This window comes from Biomphalaria glabrata, chromosome 13, assembly GCF_947242115.1.
Source record: "Biomphalaria glabrata chromosome 13, xgBioGlab47.1, whole genome shotgun sequence".
Lineage (NCBI taxonomy): Eukaryota > Metazoa > Mollusca > Gastropoda > Planorbidae > Biomphalaria > Biomphalaria glabrata.
The window spans coordinates 36,390,474-36,402,871 of NC_074723.1; the positions used below are offsets into that span (position 1 = coordinate 36,390,474).

The window sequence follows — 12,398 nt, forward strand, 5'->3', positions numbered from 1 at the left end:
GATATTTTTTTTTTACTTTGACTCATGAAAATATGACTCGGTGGTTGGACGCTATAAAGGCTTCATAAGTAATATAAAATAAAGAAAATCTAGATCTGTCCACTATTCACCTTGTGAGCTGTTATACACATCTTGTTAAAATTTTAGACCACAATCTTATTCTTGTTTGAGTCTAATTATAAAAACTGTAAATAAAATACAAACCCATGCCTAAAATAACAAAAGTTGTGTGACACAAATGATGAGCAAGGCGCATAACTCTTAGTGTACTGTGTGTTACGCTGCTTTCGGAGGTGAGTTATCTTTCTTGCTCTCTCAAACTCTTTAATACATTTTTGGGATTATTTGTAATGTACGAAGATTTATCGGTTGGCGATGATTTAATATGCTAATAAATATTCCTTATTGTTACACACTTAGTATTATTAACTTGTATATCGACGCACCATAATTGACGGACTTTGAACGCGACTAGTGACGTTATGACTTAGTTGGATTAGAGGCTACCTAGAGACAGAAAATCAGTTGGTGATCGGATTTCATAAGGGTTAGACACATTTATCGACAGACATAGACTGTGGCCTTTTGCTGTATTAAAACCATTATCTGAATTGTTGACTTAAGTCTTTTCATTTGCTACCTTTTGTGTGAGTCTTCATCTTATTGGTTAGTCGCATTGAATACACCCGCACAAGAAACTCAGACATCTCCAGAGTAATTCTGTCGAAGTCAGACAGGCATTGCTAACTACAAGACAGATAATAATAAGGCTTGTCTTCGAGTCCGAAGATTAATGAGGAATACAGTATTTCCCTTGGCTGCGCAGCCCAAGCTGTGACCTGCATATTTTGCCACATCCAGGGCAAGCATAACCATTGTCCGCAGGCGGTCGATTTAGATTTTCTTTTCGTCGTCTGCGTTTTTCCCCGGCAGCAGATTTTCTTTTGGTCTTAAATGTGTATCCCTCGGCCTTCGTGAGTGACCTCTAGCTGTCTCGTTCTGAGGCCGCCTGCAGCCAGGTGCTCTCTTCTATGTCAGCCAAGGAAAGTTGACGCCTAAGCTGGTCTCTGAAGCGTTTCCGTGGGACGCCTCTGTTACGTCGACCACCTTTTAGCTCACCAAAAAGACTGCCTTTGGCATACGTTTGTCTCCCATACGGGATACGTGCCCTGCCCAGCGTAGTTGTCGGACCATAAGAAGTCCCTCTATACTGTCCATACCGGCGTTCGCAAGGACATCGCTTGGCACATAGATAGGCACATCACATTATACACGGTAGGCATTTAACACCAATGAATGAAACCAGGCTCTGACTGCAAGGAAATAAATTGACTTTCATTGATTAAATCACTTTGTCTCTTATCGAGATATTATCTTATATATATATATATATCTTATCGAGATATTAAATCTATTTTAAAAGGTTTTACAATCTCACATAACTTGTTTGTTGACAAATGAATAACTGCCTTAGGACATACATGTCACCTAACAATGCTCTATGAAGAGAGGATGATTAGCTTCTAGGGCGTAATACATTTTAAAAATTAAATTAAACATCTGTTACCTTTATCTTCTTATCTTATATAATACAGACGTTACTTCAAAAAAGATGATTACGTCCTACGCGTCATGCATATAGTCATGCATATTAACCAATGACCTAAATTCTGCCAAGTCACTGGTTTTCCTGGTTAGCTCAGGCAACCCATTCCATGCTCTAATAGCACTAGGGAAGAAGGAATATCTGTACAAATTTGTCCTAGCATATGGGACGAGGAATGTGCCTTTATCTTTCTGAGTATTTTATTAAATTTTGTTTTTGTATTTGAAGATTATGGTTCAGTGTTTTATGTATAATTGCTACTTCTGTCCTGAAGGCTTTCTAAATTTAGTGATTTTACTAAAGGTGTTACTCTAGTCAAATGTGAATATTCGTTTGTTATGAATCTAACTGATCTATTTTGATTCTGTTCCAGTTTCTTAATGTTTTCTTGGGTTGAGCGTCCGGGGGGGGGGGGGTCCTTTTGTAAGATAATACTTTAAAACCTTTAAGAATTTAATATGTGCCATAGTGACATCCATGCGACCCTTATCTTATAAAATATAGACGTGACTTTAAAAAGATGATTACTATAGTCCTACTGGCCCTTTGGGTACCGTATTTTCCCGAATGGCCATATAGCGAGTCCGCCCCTGGTCGCCGCCACTGACCTAGAAAGTTGTTGTTCAAATATCTCTAGACATCTTAATGTAAACTCTTATGGTAGGCTGCTAAAGTTACCTTTGTAATCTCTCGTGAACAATAGCGCCCCCTCAACAGCTGTTTCTCAACAGACTTTAGGGAGCGCCCTGTATAGTACATCAATCAGATTACCCTGTGATGGGAGACAGCTCCAACAATGGCCTTCTTCATTAGTAGGGACGATTTGTTTTCTTTTACTTTTTACAAAACTTATATCAACTCTGTCTGTCTGTGTGTCTGTCTGGCCTAAAATTTTGTACACGTTATTTCTCCGACACCCAATCTCGAATCAAGCTGAAATTTTGCACAATTATTTCTTTTACTTGACAACACAAGAATTAATTTTTAAAAAATCAACAATTAGCTATTGCTAATAAATTACTTTTTTTGGTATCCCAAACAAGGGAAAGAAATAGTACTTGACTGAAGTGGAGGTATAAGCTGAATTAGTCCCCTTTATATTTGGCTTGTTTGTTTGTAAAATGTTTTACATGTTTCGGAAGTTCCTTCAGAGTTGAAGATAGTTTACTTCCTAGTCCAAACCTCCCGCAGGACGATGGGGGATGGGAGCGGGCAGGGTTTGAACCCTGGACCATCGATAAATTCAAACGACAGTCCAGCGCGCAAACCTCACGACCAGGCAGCCATCCTGGCTGTCTCTAAGGCCTAGTGAACACAAACATGAAATAGAGACAATAACTATACGAGAGTCTAAGTACGCTTGAACTTGGCTTGGCTTGGCTACCTATAAAAGTGGTCTCGAGGTTGGACACCCGATTCAGGCAGAGTTGTGTTTACTGAGCGCCTGAAGGCAGCACTGAAAAACCTTTCTCCTAGATACCCACTCCACTGGTCCACAACTGAGATTGGACCAAAGCGCTCTGCGCATGCTATAAGCATGAAAGTAGCGCTATATAGCCTAATTTATTTTATAGTCATAGATTTATCGCTAGCGGAGTGGTTAACGCGTTGTCCTGAGAAGCCTGAGAAAGCTTGGGCCTGCAAGTTTGAATTCAGGTCGTTCCCTTTTGTCTTAAATCCAAAGCAATATATTTCCCCCTTTCCAACTAGTCCAGACCAGTGAAAGGTTCATAGCGAATAGAGAACGCTAAAAGCATGAAATTGCGCTAAACAAAAACAATTGTTAAAAAAGTATTTCTAATCGCACATATTTATTATTGTTAGTCTAGATCAGGCATGTCAAACTTTGGCGTTTGGGGGCCGCATGCGACCCGCGACCACTTTGCATGCGGCTCGCTTGGCCACCTCCAAAATTATCAAAATAATGTTAAACTATTACTCTGGAAAATAAGAGATGACAAGCTACTTGAATTGAAAAATAGTATTTGTTAAACTGAATAAATCTTCGGACACCAAAATAAGTAATGGATTGTGCCTATATTTGAGATGCAACAAGCTTCTAACATTAAAAATTACAAAATAAAGCTGAAGTTTATCTTAAATTTTTAATTCGTTTTAGTTTTGTCTTATATTCGCCGGGTTGCACGGACCTGAACAAAAATGGCTACATGAAGGAACAGACGACAGTGAAATAACATTTATAAACTTTAATCACTAGAGAAACTCTTTCCGCTTCACTTCAATAAAGTAGCAAGGTAGCGTGGCCGAGTGGTCTAAGGCGCTGGTTTTAGGCACCAGTCTCTTCGGAGGCGTGGGTTCGAATCCCACCGCTGCCAAATTGTTTTTAAAATTCATATTTCATAATTTTTTTAACAAATTTTCTTGCCTCGTTAGTAGAGTAGAGTAAAGTAATGTAGAGAGGGGGGTGAATGTCACTTTCAGTGTAACTTAATACCACATCTAAACGTTTTGATTTACTCTGTGAGGCACAAGTGAAGCGACAGGAGGATATAAACAAAACAAACTTGTTAATCAAATTTTTTTTCATGCGCTGTTAATTAAGAGAAATCGCTACGTGACGCTTTGTCGCAGCGCCGTCTTGGTGCGATCTTTTTTCGCGCAAGCCATTTTGACGAGAAAAATTCTAATGAGGAAAAAAATATTCTCTTTTTTTTTTTCACTCTACTATGCTCTAGTTGTTGCAGTATAATGTACAATTTCACCCACTCCCCCCACTACCCCCACTCCATGAATACATTTTGAAGAAGTATGACTGGTCAAGGTCCTGCCTGAGACCACGATACTGACATTCATCTCACCCCTCCCTGTAACATAAATAAGCTAGGTGTGCAAAATGCACGCTATAATATCCTTCAGCTTTTTTTTTTTTTTGTTTTTGTTTTTTTACAAAGCTTGTATTAACTCACTCTGTCTGTCTGTCTGGCAAAAAGTTCGAAAACGTTATTTCTCCCACACAAGATTTCGGATTTAAGCTGAAATTTGCACAATTATTTATTTTACCTGACAACACAAGAATCAGTTTAAACAATGTTACAAAAACAGTTTGTGTGGAAACACAAACTCAGAATCGGCCCCCGAAGTGGTTCACCCAGGCAGGTAAAAAAGGCAGGTTTCAATATTTTCAGAAAAAAACATCAGAATTAAATTCGATCAAAGAAAAATGACATAGAAGAGTGGAGAAAGAAGGTTGACAGATCTTGTGTGGTACCCCAGCGGTCCAGCAGACGAAAGGATAGGTGAAAGTGAATGTGAAGTTAGATGTGAACCTGGCCTAACTGATGTCTTATAATGAATATCTAATTGATCTAATTGCTTTGTATATGGCCAATCTCTAATTCCACCAAAAAAAAAAAAAAACATTTCGTAAAAAAAAAAAAATTTCCTTTCGTTAAGTTTTCTGTAGTTATGATGATGCATTCCAGATGTCGGATTTTCACTATCTTTTCTAGTTTACGAGATCTAAACGGACGGACAGACGGATGGACAGACGGATGGACAGACGGAGAGACATTTCACACAAAACTAATAGCGTCTTTTCCCCTTTCGGGGGCCGCTAAAAATTAATCAATTAGTCAATTGATTATTTTGTTTGGTATCCTGAACAACGGAATGAAATCGTACTTGAGTTGAATTACTTCCCATGAGCCCTTATCGAACATTTTTTATGCATTTAAAAAACGATCATGTAAACATTCACCAAGATACCCGCTTCTTCCCATCCCCCTTTCCAAACTGGTCCAGACAAGTGATAGGATTATATCGTATTTAGAAAGCTAAAAGCTAAACAAAAACAATTATTACAGATATTTCTACTCACACAGATTTATTATAAGCGCATTACAGATAATTGTAACTAATTGATATGCCTACAATTACAGTTAAGATTTTTTTAAAGTATTTTTTTTTCATGTTTTTTTCCCTCATTATATTTCTATTTATCAGCTTCGAAATTCATGGATGGACCACGCCATCTCGCCACAACTGAACAGTATATTTTATATATTGGAATTTAAAAGAATAAAAAAATATGGCAGCGGTGGGATTCGAACCCACGCCTCCGAAGAGACTGGTGCCTAAAACCAGCGCCTTAGACCACTCGGCCACGCTACCTAGCTCTATGTCACGTTAAAAGTGTACATTCTTAGTTATTGCTATTGAATAATTGTTTATTTATTTTTTGCGCGTTGTTTGACCTTAGGCATAGGCAAACTAGGCAGCGCCTATGACATAAGGTCTGTAGTGGCTGCAGTTTAGACCCGAAATTTTAACGTGGAAACGAGCTATAAGCCTCACTGACCACTGGTTGCAGCCTCACTGACCTGTGTCTAGCAAACTATAACGATTGGTCCCGAACCAATGCTCCCTCTGCTTATAAAATAAAGAAATACTGTATAGTGTTTTCGAAATCAGTGGCGTAGCTTTGAATTTGCCATCATTCGGGGGCCGGGGGGGGGGCTGCATTTTGCGTAATATTTGATATTTAATGAAAAAAAAAACTATTTCGAAAACTCATTTGGGGGCCCCCCTTCAAATGGGGGCCAAGGGGAACTTCAAATTCTTCCCCCTTCTCCCCCCTACCCCCCCCCCGGCCCTAGCTAGGCAACTATTCTCTTTAGATCTATCTGCCCCTAAAAGGTTGAATTCAACTTCATGTTCGAAATTGTTTAGATATAGATATAATCTATATAGTCCAATCATAGGCCATAAAGATATTTGTGTTTTTTCCCTATATAATTGGACAATGACTTTAAATTTGACACAATAAGTAAAATCACTAAATTTAGAAAGCCTTTAGGACAGAATAAAAAGTAAAGTAGCAATTATGCATAAGACACTGAACCATAATTTACAAATAGAAAAACAAAACCTATTGAAATATTCTTAAAGACACAACACTAGGGACACAATATATACTCCTTATGCTAGGACAAAGTCTTAAAATTGCTTCTTCCTTTCTAATGCCATTAGAGAATGGAATGGGTTGCCTGATTCAGCCAGGAAAACCAACGACTTAGCAGAGTTTAAGTCATTGATTGACATGCATGACTAGATTGACACTTAAAATGCGTAGGACGGAATTATCTTCTCTTTTGAAGTAACGTCTGTAATGTATAAGAAGAATTCGTACAAGAGCTCGAGTGCGCTTGAACTTGGGCTTGGCTTGGCTAGAAGAGGTTCGACACCCGACTCTGGCAGAGTTGTGTTTACTGAGCGGTTTAAGGCAGCACGGAAAACCAACTCCTAGATACCCCCCCCCCCCCCACTGGTCCACAAATGAGATTGGACCAAAAGCGCTCTAAGCATGCTATAAGCATGAAAGTAGCGCTACATAAAAGCTATAATAATAATAATAATAATAAAAGAGTTCTCTCTTCCTTAGTACCTATGAAATGGGTTCCAGTTAAACCAATGAGCTAGAAAGGTCTAAGTCCCTAATTCACATACACGACTAGATTGACACATTAATATGCATTGGACGTAATTATCTTCTGAAAAAGGAACGTCCGTAATTTATTATAATAATAACAACATATGCGTCCCCTTCAATTAATAACAACATATGCGTCTTCTTTAATTATCTCACTCACGGACGTTATCTTGACTATTTATCACAAGGTGTCTAACCATCTGCCGCACTCACAGACGGCTTCTATCTTCAATCATACAAGGAACAATACCAGTTCGAAACCTGCCGTCAGTTGATGGGAGACATAAAGACAGACTACCTCAGCCCTCAGCGATCCTCAATCGATTTCTAAGTGGGTCACAACAGGAAGAGCCTTACCGTCTACCCACGATAAAATGAACGTGAGAACACTATGATTATTTTTCTTATAAGATTATTAGATTATTATAAGATTATTGTCTTCCTACAATTAGCAAGCTAAGTTGAGACTTCGCCCATATTTATTTATTTTTACGATTATCCCAGAAGTTAAAATAAGAAAGAGGGTTAGATATATATATCAGCATAGACTATAGAGGGACTTCTAAATGGTCCGACAGTTGCGCTGGGCAGGGCACGTTTCACGTAGGGGAGACGAACATATACCAATAGCAGTCTTTTTTGGTGAGCTAAAAGGTGGTCGACCAAACAGAGGTGCCCCATGGAAACGCTTTAAAGACCAGCTTAGGCCCCAACTTGCCTTAACTGACGTAGAAGAGAGCACCTGGTTGCATGCGGCCTCAGAAAAAGACAGCTGGAGGTCACTCACGAAAGCCGTGGGATATGCATTTAAGACCAATAGAAAGTCCGCTGCCGAGAAACACACGCAGACGCGAAAAGAAAATCTAAATCGACCACCAGCGGACAATGGTTATGCTTACCTTGGATGTGGCAAAATATGTAGGTCACAGCTGAGATTACGTAGCCACGAGAAATATTGCATTCCTCATTAATCTTTTGGACTCGAAGACAGGCCTTATTATATATATATCCTTTGTGCCAGATGCTTGGAAATATCACAATTTTTACAAAATTTATACCAACTCACTCTCCAAATTTTGTACTCGTTATTTCTCCTACTCCCCATTCTTAGATGAAGATGAAATATTTCACTATTATTCATTACCACAAACAAAACATAAGACAATAAAAACAAAAATTAACCGATCATTAATGGCTCTTGATTATTTAAAAAAGAAGGGAAATTAATCTTACAAAATTGAGATATACAGCTATAAATGTGCAGTTATTTCCTTTGAGTACGTTTTTTTTTCTTCCTTGTTCCTTCTGACTAACATCGCTTTGAGCCCATGAAGAAAGTGCAATGTAAAAGAAAAAAAATGAAAAATAAATGATGAAAGGACTTAAGGACTGCCCTAAAAGACCGACAGCCAACAATTTTGAACTTTTCTTCCGAGGTTCATTTCCTCAATGGCTTTTGGTAAACAAAAATCCTGGCCAGGTAACTTGAGCCTATCTGAAATTTGTTTCTTCACTTTTGGCCTAAAAAGGAAAAAAAAAAAAAGTAAGTGACCTTTGACCTAGAGAGTGGAGTACTTAACTAGACACATTGTAAGGTAAGTTCTTTCAGTATGCAACTGTTTTTATTACCATGCTTGCATTAGGTCACTCTGTCAGTCTGTCTGTCTGGGTGGATTCTTAAACACGTTTTTTTCTTCCACTACATTGTAAGGTAAGCTCTTTCAGTATGCTACTGCTTTTATTACCATGCTTGCATTAGGTCACTCTGTCAGTCTGTCTGTCTGGGTGGATTCTTAAACACGTTTTTTTCTTCCACTACATTGTAAGGTAAGTTCTTTCAGTATGCAACTGTTTTTATTACCATGCTTGCATTAGGTCACTCTGTCAGTCTGTCTGTCTGGGTGGATTCTTAAACACGTTTTTTTCTTCCACTACATTGTAAGGTAAGCTCTTTCAGTATGCTACTGCTTTTATTACCATGCTTGCATTAGGTCACTCTGTCAGTCTGTCTGTCTGGGTGGATTCTTAAACACGTTTTTTTCTTCCACTACATTGTAAGGTAAGTTCTTTCAGTATGCAACTGTTTTTATTACCATGCTTGCATTAGGTCACTCTGTCAGTCTGTCTGTCTGGGTGGATTCTTAAACACGTTTTTTTCTTCCACTACATTGTAAGGTAAGCTCTTTCAGTATGCTACTGCTTTTATTACCATGCTTGCATTAGGTCACTCTGTCAGTCTGTCTGTCTGGGTGGATTCTTAAACACGTTTTTTTCTTCCACTACATTGTAAGGTAAGCTCTTTCAGTATGCTACTGCTTTTATTACCATGCTTGCATTAGGTCACTCTGTCAGTCTGTCTGTCTGGGTGGATTCTTAAACACGTTTTTTTCTTCCACTACATTGTAAGGTAAGCTCTTTCAGTATGCTACTGCTTTTATTACCATGCTTGCATTAGGTCACTCTGTCAGTCTGTCTGTCTGGGTGGATTCTTAAACACGTTTTTTTCTTCCACTACATTGTAAGGTAAGTTCTTTCAGTATGCAACTGTTTTTATTACCATGCTTGCATTAGGTCACTCTGTCAGTCTGTCTGTCTGGGTGGATTCTTAAACACGTTTTTTTCTTCCACTACATTGTAAGGTAAGCTCTTTCAGTATGCTACTGCTTTTATTACCATGCTTGCATTAGGTTACTCTGTCAGTCTGTCTGTCTGGGTGGATTCTTAAACACGTTTTTTTCTTCCACTACATTGTAAGGTAAGCTCTTTCAGTATGCTACTGCTTTTATTACCATGCTTGCATTAGGTCACTCTGTCAGTCTGTCTGTCTGGGTGGATTCTTAAACACGTTTTTTTCTTCCACTACATTGTAAGGTAAGCTCTTTCAGTATGCTACTGCTTTTATTACCATGCTTGCATTAGGTCACTCTGTCAGTCTGTCTGTCTGGGTGGATTCTTAAACACGTTTTTTTCTTCCACTACATTGTAAGGTAAGTTCTTTCAGTATGCAACTGTTTTTATTACCATGCTTGCATTAGGTCACTCTGTCAGTCTGTCTGTCTGGGTGGATTCTTAAACACGTTTTTTTCTTCCACTACATTGTAAGGTAAGCTCTTTCAGTATGCTACTGCTTTTATTACCATGCTTGCATTAGGTCACTCTGTCAGTCTGTCTGTCTGGGTGGATTCTTAAACACGTTTTTTTCTTCCACTACATTGTAAGGTAAGCTCTTTCAGTATGCTACTGCTTTTATTACCATGCTTGCATTAGGTCACTCTGTCAGTCTGTCTGTCTGGGTGGATTCTTAAACACGTTTTTTTCTTCCACTACATTGTAAGGTAAGCTCTTTCAGTATGCTACTGCTTTTATTACCATGCTTGCATTAGGTCACTCTGTCAGTCTGTCTGTCTGGGTGGATTCTTAAACACGTTTTTTTCTTCCACTACATTGTAAGGTAAGCTCTTTCAGTATGCTACTGCTTTTATTACCATGCTTGCATTAGGTCACTCTGTCAGTCTGTCTGTCTGGGTGGAATCTTAAACACGTTTTTTTCTTCCACTACATTGTAAGGTAAGCTCTTTCAGTATGCTACTGCTTTTATTACCATGCTTGCATTAGGTCACTCTGTCAGTCTGTCTGTCTGGGTGGATTCTTAAACACGTTTTTTTCTTCCACTACATTGTAAGGTAAGCTCTTTCAGTATGCTACTGCTTTTATTACCATGCTTGCATTAGGTCACTCTGTCAGTCTGTCTGTCTGGGTGGATTCTTAAACACGTTTTTTTCTTCCACTACATTGTAAGGTAAGCTCTTTCAGTATGCTACTGCTTTTATTACCATGCTTGCATTAGGTCACTCTGTCAGTCTGTCTGTCTGGGTGGATTCTTAAACACGTTTTTTTCTTCCACTACATTGTAAGGTAAGCTCTTTCAGTATGCTACTGCTTTTATTACCATGCTTGCATTAAGCCACTCTGTCAGTCTGTCTGTCTGGGTGGATTCTTAAACACGTTTTTTTCTTCCACTACATTGTAAGGTAAGCTCTTTCAGTATGCTACTGCTTTTATTACCATGCTTGCATTAGGTCACTCTGTCAGTCTGTCTGTCTGGGTGGATTCTTAAACACGTTTTTTTCTTCCACTACATTGTAAGGTAAGCTCTTTCAGTATGCTACTGCTTTTATTACCATGCTTGCATTAAGCCACTCTGTCAGTCTGTCTGTCTGGGTGGATTCTTAAACACGTTTTTTTCTTCCACTACATTGTAAGGTAAGCTCTTTCAGTATGCTACTGCTTTTATTACCATGCTTGCATTAAGCCACTCTGTCAGTCTGTCTGTCTGGGTGGATTCTTAAACACGTTTTTTTCTTCCACTACATTGTAAGGATAGTTCTTTCAGTATGCAACTGTTTTTATTACCAAGCTTGCATTAAGTCTCTCTGTCAGTCTGTCTGTCTGGGTGGATTCTTAAACACGTTTAGTCTTCCAATTTCTATTTTCAGATTAAGTTGAAACTTTAAAAAAAAAATCATTGTCGATGACAAAACATCAATCGATTAAAAAATTTACCAATAACTTAATTAACTAATGCAAATTAATTAAACGTGTCTTATCTAGAAATGGAGAAAAATAAATCTTGCAGTATGGAAATAAAGGGAAGTAATTGAGTTGTTCTTTTCCTTATATAAGCTTTGCTACATAGAAAGGTGAGCTACATGCATACACAGTTATGCTAAATCATTAGTTTTCCAGGCTGATCCAAGCAACCCGTTTAATGCTCTAATGCATTGATTCCCAAAGTGGTCTATATAGACCCCCAGGGGTCTACGAAGAGTTCCAAGGGGGTCTACGAAAGTGAAAAAATAAATTGGGGGTCTATGAGATGTCCATGGGGGTCTACGAAAATGGATTTCATTTAAGCACATCTCATCAATGACATTATTTCATACACTAATATATGTTTTGTACCTTAGTTAATACATTCAATATTTATCCTGCTATTCAAACGAAAAATTGTTAGATTTAATTTCAATACTTATTTAAATAGCTTAATTTTTTCTACATGTAACAAAAAGAAATGTAGATTATACAGCATTGGTTATTTAAAATTGGGATTCATTTCTTCTTTGTAAAACAAGCGGTTGAGAAGTGCCTTTTTTTATGACGATATGAAACTAATTATGCCTGAGGAACATTTGAGACGATGCCGGCCTGATAAAAAGATAAAGGTTTTGAACAACTTTCGAACTCTCAAAGATAAAGTTCAGACTAGACTCACAAAATCTCTCTTCAACATCATACAGAGAAGATGGTGGTTTGTGAGCGTCTTAAAAGATCTCTCTATAGCCA

The 12,398-nt window shown here is 38.2% G+C and overlaps 2 non-coding genes across 2 annotated transcripts; one reads left to right on the forward strand and one right to left on the reverse strand.

Annotated features, from left to right (window-relative positions):
* Positions 1–3,860: 3,860 nt before the first annotated feature.
* Trnal-uag (transfer RNA leucine (anticodon UAG)) lies at positions 3,861–3,942 on the forward strand. Its single transcript has one exon. It is a non-coding gene; the product is annotated as a tRNA-Leu (tRNA).
* A 1,713-nt stretch (positions 3,943–5,655) lies between these two features.
* On the reverse strand, positions 5,656–5,737 carry Trnal-uag (transfer RNA leucine (anticodon UAG)). The gene has a single exon. It is a non-coding gene; the product is annotated as a tRNA-Leu (tRNA).
* Between the last annotated feature and the right edge of the window lie 6,661 nt (positions 5,738–12,398).